At 42.8% G+C, this 19,641-nt stretch overlaps 1 pseudogene; it reads left to right on the top strand.

Moving 5' to 3' along the window:
- Positions 1 to 17,882: 17,882 nt before the first annotated feature.
- Positions 17,883 to 18,311, top strand: LOC110563560 (large ribosomal subunit protein eL30-like; annotated as a pseudogene).
- The last annotated feature ends 1,330 nt before the right edge of the window (positions 18,312 to 19,641 follow it).

The raw sequence follows: 19,641 nt of genomic DNA, 5'->3' as shown, positions 1-19,641 counted from the left end.
TGTAGGAAACATAGAGCAAGCATTTTCCAGATCTATAGAAATGAGAGTCAGCTGTCTGCCTGGACAGTCAGCAGAGGTTCCTCTGTATCATTGGGGCATCCAATTTTCAGCATATCAGCCCAAAATATCTGACAGACTTTGTAAAGCAGGGATTTTGGAGGACTGGCCACTTAGTCTTAGCAAAGTTGATTGGTGTGAGTTTGATCTTCTTCATCAAGATACCTCCAACCAGCAACCAGAATCCAGCAATCCAGCAAACAGCAACAAACAGCAACCAGCAAAAGTAGCAGAAGCAAACAGCAAACAGTAACAGCAGCCGGAGCAAGCAGCAAAAGCCCACTTCAGCTCCTCTCAGGGCTCTAGCAATATATACCCTCTCAAGAGTCCCCAGAATTACAGCATAAACTATCTTCAGCTGGCAAAATCATGCCTCTTCTAGAGCACAAGGCAAATTATAGTCAACTGCTATGAACTATCTGAAGCAGCCCCATATCCCACACCTAGGATTAAAACATATTCACATAACACTTCTAGGTTTAGGAAAAAAAAAATCACTACATTGTTGGGGGTTGGTCTGATGCTTTATTTTGATGCTAATTACTGACCCTCAAGGTCTGGTTACTTCCCACATACACATACTCTTGTTGTGTAAACCTGCCTAAGACATTATTCCTGATTGGTTAATAAAAAAAAAGGCCTGTACCTGGGCAGGGTAGAAGGAGATAGGTGTGGTAAGGTTCCTGGGCTTTTGAGGATAGGAATTACAGGAAAGAGACAGAGAGACAGGAAAAGTAGAGGAAGGGGGATGCCATGATGAGTTAGCATGAAGAAGGAACCACATGGGCCAGGAGAAAGAACTCTGGTGAGGATGAAGAAAGCAACCCAGATGACAGATATGCAAGTGTTTATGGAATTATGGATGGGAGATAGGCCAAACCAGAAACTTCTAATTCACATACTAGACATTAAGTATGTGTTTGACTCAGATGACTAAAGAGCTCTTGGCTTTTAAATTTTTCACACAGAAAATGTCTGTACTGCTACTGTGTGATAAAGAAACTTGCCTTAGAAGTGTTTATTGGTCAATATCCCAGTATTCCACAAGTTTTTAAATTTTATTTTATTTTTGTTAATTATAGCTTATTCCTTTTGTATCCTAGCTGTAGCCCCTCCACATCCCCTCCAATCTCACCCTCCCTCCCTCTTCTTCTCCTATTCCACAAGTTTTAAACATGAATGGCCCCTTCTCCTACAAACAGTTGTATAACCAAATCACCACACAGGGACTGGGTTTTTAGTTAACCTATAATACAATGCTGGACAATATTTACTCCCTCCTAAACCTCCAAGCCCTCAGTTTCCTAACATTTAGATTTCCCACATTAAACTTGCTTTTTGTGAAATCTTAGGTCAGGTTCATGCTCCACATCCTCCAAGATCTCTCCTCCTCCAGCTCTGCTCTCCTAACTATTCTCTTGCCCCTTCTCCTCCCACTTATCTCCTGCTTTCTGGCTCCTCCCCTCTTTCCTGTCCTCTGGCTCCTCCCTGCTCAACATTGTGTCTAGTTGCTTTATTTTGTCCTGTTTACACAAGAGTTGAGACAAAATACTTAGAATGAGTATCACAATGCAATATCTGGATTGAAACCAGAGAGTTGGGGGTGGGGTGGGGGAGAAATCAGTATTTAAATGAACAAGGGTAAGGTGTATACATTAAAAAAAATTATACCAACAAAATCTTTCCAAGAGAAGAAAAGAATACTTCAAGATGACAATGGGTGGCTTGTCACTTTGCGGCTCCATACTTTGCTACAGAAGAGATCCACCTCTGAGGAGCTTGTAGAAGTAACCCATCCAGCACCTTTATCCAGGTTCTCCTTTCATTGGTCCAGCTTGGGGACTATACACCATTATTTTTAATACCCCAAGAACATCTAGGGCTAGGTATCCATGACCTAGAAAACGCTTTTACATCTGTTCCCTCGGGATATGGGCAGATGGTGGGAAGTTAATGAAAGAGAGTAATTTTCAAGGGGCATGTACCAGAGCTACCTGGGGTCTTCTTAAAGTACCCAGAGCAGAGAACTGCTCTCAGAAACCCACTCAGTAAGTAGTTCTAAGAAAAGCCTGCAAACTGGTGTTTCTAATGAATTTCTTGTTAATCCCTAACTACATGTCTATAGGCCATACTTTGAGAAGAATTGGCTTAGCAGATTAAGAAATGCAAGCTAGCTAGAAAGCTGCCACTACTAGCTTGAGTCCTACAACTAATTGAGCAAGAGAGAGGTCTCACCACAGGTCATGAGGTTGAGTGCTTAGGTTCTTGGCCTTATACCAAGTTGCATAATGTGTGCATAACCGGCTGTTTCACCATCTCCATAGTCTGTCAAGGCATGTGAACTTTCCCCTCAGGTGTCTAGTGTGCACAGCAGAGGGAGAACTGCACATGTGTTAGGAGGGGTTGACTACCTATTTTCATGTGTGCCATGGTGGCTCAGCACTTGATCTGCCTCCAGGTGCCTGTTATGTGGGGGATAATGCTTGAATGAAATGCATCAACATTTCATTTGTTGAAAGTGCACAAACCTACACAAGAAAGGAACTGAACTGCCTTGTGGAGAGCAGGGAGATGGTGTGCTTTTCTTATTGAAAAAGGAAGAAGCTTTCTGTCCTGTCTCTCTACCTGGAAGACACAGAGCCTGAATCTTTACAGAGCTTTAGAAACTGGGGTGCCATGCATGCAGGACAGTAGTAACACCTGTAGGAAGACTCCCTAGATAGCTACTTGCCTCCCAAAGCACTGGAAGTATTAGTCCACTCAAGAAGCTGGACAGGCGACTCTGTAGTGACAGACCCTTAAAGAAGAACAGCTATTGAACAGTGGAAGGAGGAGGAGAATAAAAGAGAGAGTATATCAGGAAAGCAGACAGCTCACCTGCCATGAAGCTGAGTTCTATCAAGCTCCTGAATTCTGAGATAGCGCAGTACAAAGAACGAAGTGCATACCCCAAGGTGGTATCTCCACTCACTCCTATTGTCTCTGAAATCCTGTCTTCCTCACGGTTATTTATAAACCTCAAATCATGCAGTAGCTTCATTTGAGAGAGACACATATAACTGATTGGTCTTGCATAGTCCTAGTTTATAGCTCTTGCCCCTTCCATACTAATGTATGTACTTACTTTACGTACTTAATGCATACTTATTAATAATGCCTCCCAAAACATGAACAAATGGTCCCTTTCACTTTTGAGGACCCTGTGTCAGTTACTTTTCTTTTTACTATGACAAAAAAAATTCCACAAAAGCAACTTAAGGAAAGAAAGGCATATTTTAGCTCATTGTTTCAGGGAGCATTCCTTCATGGTAGAGAAAGCTTATGGTAGAAGCATGAGGCAGCCTGCTGGTTACACTGTCATTGTAGTCACACAGTCAGGTAGAAAGAGACAGGGCAGCAGGTAGTGATTGGCTTAATTTCATCTTTTTCCAGTTTTACTCACTCTGAGATGCCAGTTCATTGGATATTGCTGCCCATATTCAGGATTTACTAAAAAAAAAAAAAAAAAAAAAAAAAAAAAAAAGTCTCCTAGGTGATTCCAAAACCATTCACATTTACAGTGATTATTGGCCATCACAGATACTAGTATGAGACTCTATCATGTAAATGGACAAGGGGAAAAATGCCTGAGGTAGGAAAATCTGTGAAACTGAAATTCAGTGGCCATAGAGAGGGCATAGCAGAAAGGCTACGCCTGCCTTACTGCCCTGAGCAGCCGTATTTGGTGTCTAGGTCAGAGCCATGGCAGCCAAAAGTCTAATCTGAGAAGCATGTCCAGCAGCAGCAGGAATGGAGATTCAACCAACTTTCCAAAAGTTGGGAGAGAATGTGAGCTCATTGCATTGAGAGTTCAAAAATACTGATGAGGTGAGGACCATACTGTTCTGGGGTGCTTTGACATTTTTGGTAGTTAGTATGCTTTCCAGAAACACAAGTATTACTTATGCTATAATTCTAGCACATGGGAGGCAGAGGGAAGAAGATCTCTGAGTTCAAGGACAGCCTATTCTACAGAATGAGTTCTAGGACAGCCAGGGCTACACAGAGAAATTTTGTTTCAAACACAACTATAGTAACAACAAAAAAGGAAAGAAAGGAAGAAAGGAATAAAAGAGAAAGAAAGAAAGAAAGAAAGAAAGAAAGAAAGAAAGAAGTCTTGTGGCATCTCCAATACCTCATACTTGTCATTCTGAGTGTTAATGTCATCTTCATGACACTACCAAACACCTACCTTATGATCTGCCTTTTCTCTTTTCTTCTCTTTTCTCTTCTCTTCTTTTCTCTTCTCTTTTTCTCTCTCTTCCCCTCCTCTCCTCTCCTCTCCTCTCCTCTCCTCTCCTCTCCTCTCCTCTCCTCTCCTCTCCTCTCCTCTCCTCTATTCTCCCTCCTCCACTCTTCTCTTTGCCTGGCCCCCAGTTCTCACTACTGCTCAAATTGCTTTCTGTGATTCTCTCTGGCTCTTATAAGTAAAACATTTCTTACCGAATACAGGAATGCTGCTTCATCAGGGAAGTTGGGATGCTGAGCATCTGTCAACACAGCTGGTGTCTAGAAACCCTTTGACACTGTCCAGCTTTGTTTCTGATGAGTACATGCTTTTCAGGAGATATTACCCACAATATTTTACCACACAAACCTCCCAGAACACCATGCAAATTCTGTTGACTAGACTAGGGCTCTGGAAGCCATTTTTTTCAGGCAACAGGAAGTTCTAGTACCTGGGTTCTGATGACTCAGCGTTCCAAAAGTACATTCTATCTTCTCCACCTATATTGAAAAAAATATGTCCTCTAAAATGTATCCCCAAGAAATAGAAAGTGTCTTCTTTGACCATGTCTCCTGACATTGTGTTTGATCTGGAGAAAGGATGAAGGGTTATGTGGAAGCATCATTCTTTAGGATGTCAGAGTCTCCTTGGAAGAATCCTAATTAGGGACTTGGAATGATTGACAGGTGGTAGAAGCTGGAGAAAACTCACTTGACATGCAGCAGAAGTCAGTGTCTGTGCTGTAAGAAATATTGGCAACTGGAGACCTTAAAAAAAAAAACTTTTCAGGTAATGCTATATTTTTGTTATTTAGCTAAACATATAAGAAAAACATATGAGATGACTGCCAACTGCTTTTGTTTTTTTAAACAGGGTATTCTATTACTTGGTAGCAAGAAAACTTCAAACTTAATGGAGTTTATATCCTATACTCTGCAGTCTTGCTGAGCATGGTTTTTAAATTTTTTTTTAAGTTAGTGGTCTGTGGAGAGCTACATCTCATTTACTTACTGCTGAGGGTAATGTAAATTTGGCAGGAAGGTGACCCTCTAAAAGATGAAGGAAACAAAATTTACCTATAAAACATTTTTGCCATAATCTATGATTGCATGGCCTGTGTCCCATTTCCTCATTTTTATAATGTGGGGGTAGAATGATGTCATGTTTGCTAAATAATCGAGTTACAAGGCTGTACAATCCTGGCTGCTACTACATGAACAAATTTCTTTCTCATTCTCTCCACTAGTGAGTTCAGATTATCCCCCAAGCCTCAGTTTCTTTTTGAAATAGGCATAATAGTGACAGCTTCTACCTCATATAGTTATTGCTCTGATTAGATGTGAAAATACACATTAAAAAACAAAGCCTGGGCCCTGCTTCCTGGAGGTGATGAACAGTTTCAATCCCCAAGCATGATGGGGACATGTGCTCAGAGGATAAAAACCAGGACTAGCTTCTCAGGGTATCCTCATGGCTGGTGATGTTTGGCTTCTGTCTATGAAAGAGCTCAAAGGCTTGGCAGTAGCCTTCCAGGTACAGAGAATACAGGGGAATCTCTTTCTGTTCAGCAAGCTGTGTTTCTTCCTGTGGCTTCAGAACTGGGATCCAAATGCTACTACCTTTCAAAGAACCATCCAAAGAGATTCCTGTGATGATAGAGGTATTTTGTATCTGTGTGATACTATATAGTGGCTATTTAGCCATATTGAGCACTTGGCATGTGGCTAAGTTGACTTTAGAATAGAATGCAGTTTGTATCCCGTTTCAGTTGCTTTAAATAAATAAGGTAGCACATGTCTGTAATTCTAGCACTGTCAATGCTGAGCTGGAAAGGTTGTGAGTTAGAGCAAGTCTGAGCGACATAGCAAAAACAACAATAAAAAATGCCAAAATAGTCATATATGACTAAGGGTATCCTTTCAACAGTGCAGCCTTAGCTATCTTAGCCTAACACACACACACACACACACACACACACACACACACACCTTAGGTAGGGTTTAAACAGTGTACATTAGGTCATTGTCCCCCTTCAAAACCTTCATCATTGTAGCATCTCCTTTCAGACTGTTTCTTTTTAAAACCCATTAACACCTTACTTCTTACTAGGACATTTAAAAAAAAGCTTATTTTTTTGTTCCCTAGGTATGATTGGTACTGCTATTATACAAACGGTGAATAACACATACCATCTCCAGAATTTTAAGACCATTGATATCGCTGCAGATGCACTGTGAAATAAAACTTTTAGGTAGGGAATGATAATACATGCTGCATTCCTCATGTAAAAGGCAAGCTTTGGCCATCCTTGTTGATAAAGGGACAAGAATATACTGGTTATGTCAGCGGCCAAGTGCCAGAGGCTGTACTGATCTCTCTGTAATAGTGCTGTTTCTGGTCTAGCTGCTGAAATTGGGGTCACCAGTCACTTAAATGTGAGGAAGTATGGTAGCCTACTGTACTCTGCCCTGACAAATTCTCTTATTTCCATGGGCTGACAGGTGACTTTTTTTAAAAAACGTCAACACTGTATCTTTTATTTTCTATCGTGTAATTTTAAACCTCAAAATATCAATAGCTAACAGAGTAAGACATCTGGCACAAAAAGATAGTACTAGGCCCATGTCTGCAGAAGAACAAACGGTCCACTGAGGTGGCAGAATGCAGCGTGCCATTCAAATAGCAACCCCTTTTTTGTTTCATTCTAACATGAGTTCAAGTGTATTTTCAAAACTTTTTTACTTGTAAACAACATGAATCAACACACACTGAGGTAATCTAAACACTATGCAAGGTAATTTTAAAATACTAGATAAAACACTGAATTAAAGACACACAGAAGTCAGGGTTCACTTTGGTCTTTATAGGGTTAGAGTTGTTATCACCACACACAACACAGAGTAGCTAAAGCCAGCTTGATGGTCGGTGCCCGTGGTTGACAGACAAATGCTTGAGGAGGTAGTCGGTGCTGTCATCTTCAGGCAGGGGTGAGCAGCAGGCATATGTAATACTGCAATACTTCCTCACAGTACAGTACTCCACCGAATGCCGTAGCTCCGTTCCAAACAGAAGATCAACAATGAGTCAGCGGTCACCCTTTCACTCTAACTAACAACTAAGTCACAGGTGGCACAAGCACATCTTGAAGAGGCTGTGACAATATGTATGTAAGACAGAACTGGATGCTTTCAACAAGTTGTTCTTTCCCTAAAACAAATAAATCTCATTAAGACAATTAGAAAACTAGAAGTTGGAGCAACTTCATTTGCACATACTTTCCTGGATGTTATACCAAAGGGTAAATTCCATATACATTTTATAGTAAACATTTCTTAGAGAAAACAGATAAATTAATTTAAATTAACTTTAAGACTTAATGAGATTCCTCACATCCTGAATAATTCATCTTACAGTGAACGTTACAAGGTCTGTTAACACTTACGAGCTTCTATTCACAAACTACATACAACCAGCAGCAACTCAGGCCTGCACTGGTGCAAAATAAATTGGAGCCAGAATATAAAAATAATTGGCAATAAAAACACTCTATTTGGGAGGTGGACTAATGCTAATAACATGATGTCTTTATCTTTTCCTTTAGATTGCACACTAAAATTTCCAAATTATAAGCAGATAAAAATCTTCCTAAATATTTCATCTGTAAAAATACATCCAAAGACTAGAAACTCAAGTATTAAAATGTCTTCACTATGACCTGCTGTGTAGAAAATGAACAGTTCACAGGCTAAAAGGCTGGTTGGTAGTGCATCATTTTTAGGAATTACATTTGTGTTGCCATGAGGGGGAGGTCAAAAGGTGGCTAAATTCAGACCATCACCCACTTTTAGGGACCCCTGCAAAGCGGTGCTCCACAGACCCCCTTCCCTGCTGGCTGGGAGTGGCAATGCACTTTACGTTCCCCAGGGACAAGCTGGTGCTAGTTAGCTAGGTGCCTGGGCTTACAATGCAGCAGTATGCTTTGCCTTTGTCAGTACAGTAAAGACACAGTGAAGGGGGTAGGAATCTTTTATAACACTTGTCAGCAAAATACAAATACCACGTTTGCTTCTGTTACCCCTCCTGGCCCCACCCCTGGGCAACAGAGGTATTTTCAAGATTGTTTCTGTGTACTGTTTCACTTAGGATAAAGCGTGCCCATACCTCCTTAAACTCTATACATGATAACTTAAGGAAATGCTTGGAGACGTTGCTACCTAACATGAGAAGGACTATTATTTACAGGCATTTTGCAGAAGCGTGCAGTTGTAAATGCCCATCTGTGCCACAGATTAGAAGCGTCTGTCCCGGAGAACTATCAGCAGCCTGCATGGCTTCAGCAGCAAGAGATACTGTGTAGCAGCCAGGAGGTAGCCATTTGCTGTGAACAGAATGTTTCGCTCATGAGAATGAACCATGTGCTCACATCGGTGAACTCACATCTGCAAGTCTTGCTTTACAAGACTTTCACGTGAAACAAAAAAACAGGAGGACCAATATCTGCTGTTCAGAAGTGTGATCAGTATCAAACTGAGAGGTAACCACTAACAGGTACATGTTCATACAGAAAGACAATTTATTAGGCTTGTTTTGAGTAAGCAGGACTAGGGGCTAGTCTGTAAAGAAACAATAAAAACATTACATGGTATGTTCCCTGAGCAAAGTTCTTTGTCCTGAGCATGTAACAGTGACAATATTTTCATATAAAAAATAAACTCCAACTTTCAATCATAAGATAGGTTTCTTATGTGCTCTTACTCTTAGTAATCCAGTCTGGTCAAATGCTGAAAAAGATGCTGAGTGCACCCATAAGGTCCATAGTTCAAGTGTTTCTGGCTGACAGGTGACTTAATTGGGACTGCCATGCACACATACTTTCTGGTTTGGGTGATAGCTATAAATTATGTGTTTTCACCCAGGAGCTGACATGGTTTTTGTTCTGTTCTCTTGGCATGAGGCGGCAACAGTTTTAAGACATTCCAATTAAGTCTTTCTATTAAAAATGGCTCATATATTATATGTCTAGATGAGTGAGTATATACCGTGTATGTCTTTCTGCTTCTGGGACAGCTTACTCAAGATGATCCTTTCCAGTTCCCACCATTTACCTGCAAATTTCATGATTTCCTTATTTTTCATTGCTGAATAATATTCCATTGTGTAGATGTACCACAATTTCTGTACCCATTCTTCAGTTGAGGGGCATCTGGGCTGTTTCCAGCTTCTGGCTATTACAAATAAAGCTGCTGCAAACATGGTTGAGCAAATGTCCTTATTGTGTACTTGAGCCTCTTTTGGATATACACCTAGGAGTGGTATGGCTGGATCTTGAGGAAGTGCTATTCCCAGTTGTCTGAGAAAGCACTGATTGGCTTGCTCTTTGATCACCTCCCCCTGAGGGGGGAGCAGCCTTACCAGGCCACAGAAGATGACAATACAGCCACTCTTGATGAGATCTGATAGACTAAGATCAGAAGGAAGGAGAGGGGGACCTCCCCTATCAGTGGACTTGGGGAAGGGCATGCTTGAAGAAGGGGGAGGGAAGGTGAGATTAGGAAGGGAGGAGGGAGGAGCTTATGGGGGAATACAAAGTGAATAAAGTGTAATTAATAAAAGTTAAAAAAATAAACATTTTAATCTGGAAAAAAATGGCTCTTAATCAATGGACCAGGAAAGAAAGTGAAGTTTCTCTTAGCTATTAAGAATCTCTACTCACAGACTTGAGAGATAGGTCAGCAGAGCACTTGCAGCTCTTTAAATGATGTAAATTCAGTTCCCAAAATCCACATCTGGCAGCTTACAACTTCCTGTGACTCTGCTCCAGTAGATCACTCTTCTGGCCATGGTAGACACTCACCCATACCCGTATGCAAACGAATAAAAGACTTTTACACAGAGAATATGTACCCAGTTTACATATTACAAACATAATTCTGTTTATCAGCTGGCCTTCATAGCTAATCCACACTTGAAAACACAAGGAACGTGACTGTATTTCATGAAGCAGAAACCTAAACATTCCTGTATATCTGGAGTCACTCTAGAAAATGGACACATGTGTAATATTGCTACTTTGTATGTTCTTCTTTCTTCCACACCTCCACAACATTTCTTCTTCCCTTTGAACCCCTTAACACTAGAGAAGAGAAAAAGGGATAAAGAATAAAGAAAAGAGATCCCTGAACAAAGTCAGGGGTTCGGAAAGTGGCCAACATTATCATTAGACTTTTTCTTTGAGTTCCTTGGGGCAAGTTTGATCTTCTCCATCAGGATATTTAATTTCTTCTTGTTCTTCTTTGTGCATGAAAACTTAACCAACTGTGATGAAAAATGACCAACAACCAACTAACAATCCCCCTCTCCAACCAAGGCTTTAGCATTTATACACCCTCTGAAATGTTTGCAGAATTCACAACGTCACACAATGGCAGAAACTATCTGCAGCTGGCAAAACCATGCCTCTGCTAGAGCATGAGGCAAATCATAGTCAACTGCGGCAAAGCAGCCTCATATCCCCACATCTTATATTTATTATGTTTACTATAAGAAAACATATTATTTTATTTATTATAAGAAAGCATGTTCTTAAAACATTTCTGTCTTTTTTTAAAAAACTGATTTATTATGTACAGTGTTCTGCATGCATGTACACCTGCATGCCAGAAGAGGGCACCAGATCTCATTATAGATGGTTGTACGGTATCATGTGGTCACTAGGAATTTAACTCAGGACCTTGAGAAGATCAGCCAGTGCTCTTAAACTCTGAGACATCTCACCAGACCATTTTTGTGTTTTGTTTTGTTTTCTTTTGTTTTTGTCTTTTTTAAAAAAATTATTTTATTTTTATTAATTACAGTTTATTTATTTTGTATCCCAGCTATAGCCCCATCCTGAATCCCATCTCAATCACACCCTCCCTCCCTCTTCCAATGCTCCTCCTCAAGTCCAATGATAGGGGAGGTCTTCCTTCCCTTCCATCTGACCCTAGCCTCTCAGGTCTCATCAGAACTGGCTGCATGGTCTTCTTTTGTGGACTGGGAAGACTGCTCCCCTCTCAGGTGAAGGTGATCAAAGAGCCAGACCCTGAGTTCATGTCAGAGACAGTCCCTGTTCCCATTACTAGGGAATTCTTTTGGACAATGGGCTGGTAAGGGCTACATCTGTGCAGGGTTTCTAGGTTATCTCCATGCATGGTCCTTGTTTGGAGTATCAGTCTCACAAAAGACTCCTGTGCCCAGATTTTTGGTTCTGTTGCTCTCCTTGTGGAGCTCCTGTCTCCTCCAGGTCTTCTATTTCCCCCTTCTTTCATAAGATTTCCTGCACTCTGCCCAAAGTTTGGCTATGAGTCTCAGCATACGTTTTGATACCCTGCTGGGTAGAGTCTTTCAAAGGCCCTCTGTGGTAGACTCCTGTCCTATTCCCTGTTTTCACCTTCTTCTGATGTCTGTCTTCTTTGCCTTTCTGAATGAGGATTGAGCATCTTACCCAGAGTCCTCCTTCTTTATTAGTTTCTTAAAGTGTATGGATTTTAGTATGATTATCTTATATTATATGTCTAATATCCACTTATGAGTGAGTATATATCCTGTGTATCTTTCTGCTTGTGGGATACATCACTTTGGATGATCTTTTCCATTTCCCATCATTTGCCTACAAATTTCATGATTTCCTTGTTTTTAATTGCTGATTAGTATTCCATTGTGTAAATGTACCACAATTTCTGTATCCATTCCTCAACTGAGGGACATCTGGGTTGTTTCCAGCTTCTGGCTATTACAAATAAAGCTACTATAAACACAGTTGAGCAAATGTCCTTTTTGTATACTTGAGCATGTTTTGGATATATGCCTAAGAGTGGTATAGCTAGATCTTGAAGAAGCACCATTCCTAATTGTCTGAGAAAGTGCCAGACTGATTTCCAAAGCAGTTGTACAAGTTTACATTCCCACCAGCAATGGAGGAGGGTTCCCCTTTCTCCACATCCTCTCCAGCAAGTGTTGTCACTTAAGTTTTTGATCTCAGTCATTCTGATGGGTGTAAGGTGAAATAGCAGGGTCATTTTGATTTGCATTTCCCTAATGACTAAGGACGTTGAACATTTATTTAAGTGTTTCTCTGCCATTCCTCTTCATAAGCATAGATGTGAGGTCATCTTCTTGAGTTTCATTTATGCTGGGGTGTCCAGGGCTGCTTGCCCCAAGATAAATGGGTTCTGGAGATACCTTATTGCTCTGTCTTTTGTTGGTTGAGCTTTTAAGCTGGCCTCTACCCATTGGGCTATATTAGGTGTTGGCTGTTACTTTCTGGTGCTTCCTGGAATCCTGGGGTAGGGAGAATTCTCTTGGCAGGAAGATGGTTTTTCCTGAAGAAGGCCTTCTCAGCTTTTTGGGTATGGTTACCAAATGGCCGGTGTTTCTCAAGAACTGTCACAGCTCACCTCAGGCATACAGACTTGAGTGGTAGCTGTGGCCTTTGTTAGTCATGGGGGCTCTGCTCTCATCTGGAGAAGTCCTGGAGACAGCTACCCTGCTGTTGGGTTTCTTGCTCTTAATTTAGTGACCTGCTGCTGCTGTTCTTACACTGTTTTCTAGGCTCTGCCCTCTTAAAGAAGCTGGGAGCCCCAGCTTCTTTTGGTCGGTTTAGTTAGGGATAACTAGTTGCGCCTTGGAGCAGTATCTGGGGGCTGATTTCAGGGATCCCAGGCTTCTGTAGGTCTGAGGTTAGAGCGCTGTGCCTCAGTACCCAAGCAGTAATCAGTGGCAGATGATGACAGCTCTCATGAGTGCAGCACAAGGCTAGATCCTGGAGCCTTCGGGAACCCAGAAACTTTTCTGGAGTTGCATGTCCTCAGGTCAGATCTGATGTTTCCCCCCACCAGAAAGGGAGATCCAGTCTGTGGTGTCTTGAGATCCACAGTTCCATCTGGAGTAGTGCGTAGAGCACGTAGGCACAGGCGAGTAGTGGCTCCAAGATGGCAACTGGATGTCTGCAGGAACCTGGAAATTTTCCTGAGAACTTTTCTATGTGTGGGAGGGGGTTGGCTGAGTGCTCTGAGTCTGGACCTGCTACTTCCCTCATCGTGGGAGTTCCTCCCGACAGGGAAACCCAGTCTCTGGTGCCTTGTGGCCCACAGTTCTGTCTGGGATGGTGAGTTGGGCATGCAGCAGTCCTCTGGGCTGGCAGCTGAGCACCCCACTCTAGGCTGGCGGCTGAGTGCCTGCTGAACCCCAAATTTTTCCAGGGACTGACTGGTGACCTGAGGTCAGCCCTGATTGCTTCCTTCTCCATGGGGTTTTCTCTCTACTGGGAATCCCAGTTTCGGGTGTTGTGGGGCCAACAGTTCAGCCTGGGAAGGTGATCAGAACATGCAGGCATGTGGCTCTGGGCTGGAGACCGAGTTCTTATAAGGACCCAGGAGCTCTTTTGGGTCCTAGCTGGGTGACTTGAACCTGGTTGATTCCCACACCTTGGGGCTTCCTCTCACCTGGGAAATACCATCGCTGATGTTTTAGGGCCCAGAGTTCAGTTTGTTGGTCACTGTGCCGTCACTGCTGCCCTGTTCCTGAGACACAGTGTCTTCCCAGCGCCACCATCTTAGATCCATTTCTGTGTTTTTTAAAGAAACCAAAATTCCAAAATTCTCACTATACATACGTGGGCTTTGGGGGATAAATCAATAGGATATTTATTGTATTTACGCTATGTTCTTGTTTCCTTTTGTAAGCTGACTTCCTTCCCTAAAGCCAAAAAGTCCCAGGACTTTTACAATTCCAGATTTGGAAATGATATAATTTTATCACTATAGCTGACAAGGGCTCTGTCCTTTCATTTCACTGGTTATAAAACTCAAATAATGCTTTGGTTGGCTCTGCATTTCTTCACTCCTTGTAGTACCAGCTCCTGCGGGTCTCTGTTGTTCTAGGCACCCTGTTTTCCACTTCAAGTTTTGCTGAGTAGTGCCATTATATCCACCTTGCCTTTGACACTTAATGGCTCTCATTTGGCATTTTCTCAGTAAATTTTGTTCCATGGTTCCCAACTCAGAGGCAAGGTTCCTCATTTTCAACACCAGCTTTCAGATGATGGGTAACTGAAGCAGCTCAGTTATTTCAGGGCTTCTCTCCATAATGAATTCTAGATAATGGAAGTGTTCTCTGAAATGGAGTGTTCATTGGATGGATCTGTAGTTGTCCTATGATATCTCTCCTCTGTCATTCTCACCTCTGAACCTCCCAGTTTCATCCAACAGCTCTACCCCATTTATTGTAGGTCACTACTGTTCCAATCTTCTGAACTGGCTCTGGATATACTGCTGGAGTGAGGAACTCTGAATCACAGAAAAGTAGCTTATGAGATTTTCACTCTTGTGTCCATCTATTTGGAAGTAAGAATGGCTCAGTGCAAGAATTTGTAGGGATTTGAAAATATAACAATTGAGCCTATAACTTTCAATTCCTAAGGAGCTAAGGAGCAGAAACATCTTCCAACTTCTATCAGAAGGCATGTTTGACACCAAACTAATCCCAACAATAAGTTGGCAGTGAAAAAAATACTTTGTTTCAGCCACAGAGATATATATCAAGTGTTTTAAGGACTCTGAGAAATATCTAAAAAGTGCCATTGTCACAAAATGGTCACCTTGACTATCAAATTTATTTATTTTTTAAATTACTTTATAATTATATATGTATATAGCTTTGATTACATCCACTCCAACCCCTCCTTCAGGATCTTCTACCCCAACACTCCCTCCCCTATTTATGTATTCTCTTTTTCTTTCAATAACTCACTGAATCCACCTTGAGCTCTCCATGGATGTCAGTCATCTACTGGACCATGGAGAGCCTGCCAGGAACTTCCTGGATCACTGGAGAAAATGGATTCTCTCCTTTCCAAAAGAAGTCAACTTCTCGTGGCTCCTGAGCTAGGAGTGGGTACTTGTGAGCCTCCCCCCACCCCCCACCCCCACACACAACCATGCATCCATCCTGTAATATTGGCTGGCTTGGTCTCTTGTAGCTGACCATTGACTGTTTACATAATATAATCATTCCTGAGGTTTGTGTAGATAGGTTTCTAAGGACTCTCAAATGATGTTATTTTGGTTAGAGAACTCACTGGACTGAAAGTTATTAATTTAAAAAAAAACAAAACTCTGAATGAGTTACTGTTGGCAGTTTGCTTATAACAGTCAAAGGGTTCAAAAGAATCACATTTCCACAAGCCTCTGAGGAGTTACATTTTGATGCCTGCCTGTTGTTGGGAGGTGTTTTCATTGTGGCGTGGTGATGATGATAATCATGGAGCTGGTACTGATGATGTTTTTACTGTGTGCCAATCACTGTTCCACGCCCTTCACATGCATTCTACAATATTATCACGCCCAACACTATGCGGAAAGTACCAGTGTACTAATCCTTTTGTCTTACAGACTGTTCCTATTCCTCTTTACATCAGTTCTTGAAATGAACAAGATTTACGGGGGATAAATTTTCCAGAGAAATCCGCTAATGGCCTATCCTGAAGCTATGTCCTGAGTCCCCTGAACCAGCAGATCAGACATTTAGTTCCGTTTCTCATTTAGCTTTCCCATTGAATCTAAGCAAGCAGCATGGATACTTATGTGGTGACTTGTCTGTAACTAAAGAGTCTCAAAATCTATCCATCCTCTTCCTGGTCAGCTTACTGTCCTTCCCCTTAAACCTGAGCAAGTGACATGTTTCACTTGGATATATCAAATGGAGTGATATTTCTCAGACACCTGGAAGCTACATTCAAAAAAGCCTTGCAGCTTCCACTTGGGTTTCTGGGAAGTTATGAGCCATCATGTAAGAAATGGGATGATATGTCTTGGTACTTGTTTGCTTGTCACAGCAAGGAAAGCCTTCCCTGCAAGACTCCCTTCGTTTTTTGTTTTGTTTTGTTTGGGGGGGGGAAATAAAACTTTTTTTTTCCTTTTTTAATTTTATTTTTATTTTATTTTATAATTTATTCCCTTTAAATCATGATTGTAGCTCCCTCCATCATCTCCTCCTGGCTTCACCCTCCCCCCACCCCAGTCCTCAGAAGAGGGAACCCTCCTCCCCTACCATCTGACCCCAGTCTACCAAGTCTCATCAGGACTGCGAGCCTCCTTCTTCTCCGTGGCCTGGCAAGGCCGCCCAACAGGAAAAAGCGATCAAAGAGCAATTAAAACTTTGCACACTTTGTAAACTTTGCATACTTTACAGGGAAGGTGTCCAGGCCCCTGCTGAGGAGCTCCAGCAGCCAGGGGCTGCTATAAGTTTTGCCTCTGGGCTCCCCCTATATCTTTCCCTGGGTAACCCTTTTCAGCTCTTCAGCTCCCTTGGATGCCACCCACTGTGGTCCCTGAAAGGGGTGCCTGGATCTTCAGGCTGTGCTGCTCACCTCTCCACACCTCTGGACAGCAATACCTCAGGACTCCAGAGCAGCTGAGGCTATACCTCCAAAGCCCTAGGACCGGAGATCAGACTCCTGAAGAAACTGAGAAGATGAAGCCACAGAGAAAGCCGCTGCACCTGAGGCCTCAGTTCCAGCTGACAGGAAACTCCGGGAGAGGGAGGCTGGTTTGACTAGAGCTAGTCTGTGGGCTCTGGTGCCCCCTTTGTGGCAACTATGTGTAAACTAGCCATTCCTCCCAAACAGGGAGCTTTGTATGGACTGGCACTGCCAGCTAGGGGCCAGAACCAGGAATCTGACCCCTTACTATAAGTTCATAGTTTAGTTAAAGAAAGTGGTTTTGTTTAGCTTAGAGTTTTAGTCTGTGTAAATCCTGTGAGGCATGAGTTAATAGGCCCCTCCCTCACACCTCTCTATCAAACTAGTAGTTCCAGCCCCTTTCTCCAGGCCCTCAGTGGGACCCCTTCTGATTTATGCTAACTTTAGGTGAAAAGCCTGAACAAAAACCTACCAATCTCTAAGTTTCCCCCCATGCACAGGACTTGAAATCCCACCACACCTCACTCTGGAAATCTGCCCTAGAGCTCCACCCCTAAAAAATCCTATATAAAGGCTGTGTTTGCTCAGTTCTCTGCTGTCTCCTCCTGGGAACAGAGGCAGCCACTCCTGGGTTCGTCCCTCCTCTTCTGGATTTGTCCCTTCAGTAAATTTCTTTTAAGAGATTGATTTGTGACCCTCTCATTGGAAGAAGCCAAGAACCCAGAAGAGAATAAGTGAAGAAGGAGGAGCCAGCTTGGTCTCCTAGGCTCCTCAGCTCAGCTGGGGATGCACTCCTTTGGGAGATGCAGTGTGTCCACTGAGGAAGCCTCCTCTTGGGGCTGTGTGGTTCCTGGGCTCCTGTGTCTCAGGATATCCTTCCCTTGAGACTCTGTCCCACGCTAGACCTTTGTGGCTCCTGGGCTCCTGTATCTCAGTATATCCCTCCCTTGGGACACTACCCTACCTCAGAGCTGGGATACTTTCCCAGGCTTTAAAGTTGAGGGTTTCCTGGACATCTTTCCACCTGGGCAGGAAGACCAATGTTGCACAGTGGACATCCCAAGGTGAAACGACCCTTTAACATGTGTTAAGCTGGGCCATCTTGGCAGCTGATCTTGGTTGGGGATTGTCCCGCACCTAAGGCAGGAAGATGGTGGCTGCAAAGAAGACGAAAAAGTCTCTGGAGTAGATCAGCTCTAGGCTCCAGCTTGTTAAGAAAAGCAGAAAGTATGTTCTGGGATACAAAGAGACTCTGAAGATGATCAGACAAGGCAAAGCGAAATTGGTTGTTCTCGCCAACAACTGCCCGGCTCTGAGGAAATCTGAAGTAGAATACTATGCCATGTTCGCTAAAACTGGTGTCCATCGCTACAGCGGCGATAATATTGAACTGGGCACAGCGTGTGGAAAATACTACAGAGTATGCACACTGGCTATCATTGGCCCAGGTGATTCTGATATTATTAGAAGCATGCCGGAACAGACTGGTGAAAAGTAAATCAGGAAAGTTTTCCTTTAATAAAGCTTTACCAGAGCTCCCTTAAAACAACAACAACAACAAAACAACCACAAAACGTGTTAAGCTGTCTTGGGTATAACATGAATTTATTGCCATCTGACTACCGTGAAGTGACCCCCACTGCAGGTACATGAAACAGAAACCACCAGAGTCCTGTCTTGATTCCTAACCTTCTATAGTATGAAAACCAATAAAAGTTTTGATGGGTTAAGGCATAAACATTTTTTATTTAAGTATTTTTATTTTTATTATTTACAGTTTATTCACTTTGTATCCCCCCTGTACCTCCTTCCCTCCTCCCCTTTCAATCCCACCCTCCCTCTTCCCCGCCCCTGTCCCTCTCCGAGCCCACTGAAAAGGGAGGTCCTCCTCCCCTTCCCCCTGACCCTAGTCTATCAGGTCTCATCAGGAGTGGCTGCATTGTCTTCCTCTGTGGCCTGGTAAGGCTGCTCCCCCCTCGGGGGGAGCTGATCAAAGAGCAGGCCAATCAGTTCATGTCAGAGACAGTCCCTGTCCCCATTACTATGGAGGCCACTTGGATACTGAACTGCCATAGGCTACCTCTGTGCAGGAGTTCCAGGCCACCTCCATGAGTGTCCTTGGCTGGAGTATCAGTTTCAGAATAGACCCTTGTGACCAGAATTTTTGGTTCTGATGCTCTCCTTGTGGAGCTCCTGTCCTCTCCAGGTCTTACTATCTCCCAGTTCTTTCATAAGATTCCCTGCACTCTGCCCAAAGTTTGGCTATGAGTCTCAACATCTGCCTCGGTGCCCTGCAGGGTAGAGCCTTTCAGAGGCTTTCTGTGGTAGGCTCCTGTCCTGTTCCCTGTTGGAGGGAGAAAACAGGCATAAACATTTTTAGTAGTTATTACCAGGCAATAGACAACTAGAGAACCTCTGGAACGGTGGTGTTGGTGGTTGGAGTTGGGGAATGGTGGGGTAGCTGGTGCGGTGAGGCAGGCTAGGCTTTAGAAGTGCCCTGGAGACTTTCTATTTCTAAGTGTGTCACCAGTGAGATTCTGTTGAATAAGAGGAGAACATACTAATAGCCTTCAGTTCCACACACAAGTTCCTGCTTGTGCTTTCTTTGGACCAGGGAAATATTCCCTTTTCTGGCTGAGGCGAACTGAAGTAAACTTTTGTGTTACATACCAAATGAGTCTAAATGAAGACTCTCTAAGGTCCCTCCCATCTCATGTCCTGGGCCATGCCTTGTGCCTAAGATGGCCATTGCATTGATTTTCCAAGTATGGAAACCTCTGCAAGAAAGCTGTGAACTTACACTGAACTGTGGATGAGGCAGATGGCAGAACATTTTTCTCACAAGGTGGTCTTCTAGAAA

The sequence above is a fragment of the Meriones unguiculatus genome, chromosome 4, assembly GCF_030254825.1.
Source record: "Meriones unguiculatus strain TT.TT164.6M chromosome 4, Bangor_MerUng_6.1, whole genome shotgun sequence".
Lineage (NCBI taxonomy): Eukaryota > Metazoa > Chordata > Mammalia > Rodentia > Muridae > Meriones > Meriones unguiculatus.
The sequence above is the reverse complement of the archived record's forward strand: the minus strand, read 5'-3'. Positions and strand labels throughout refer to the sequence as shown.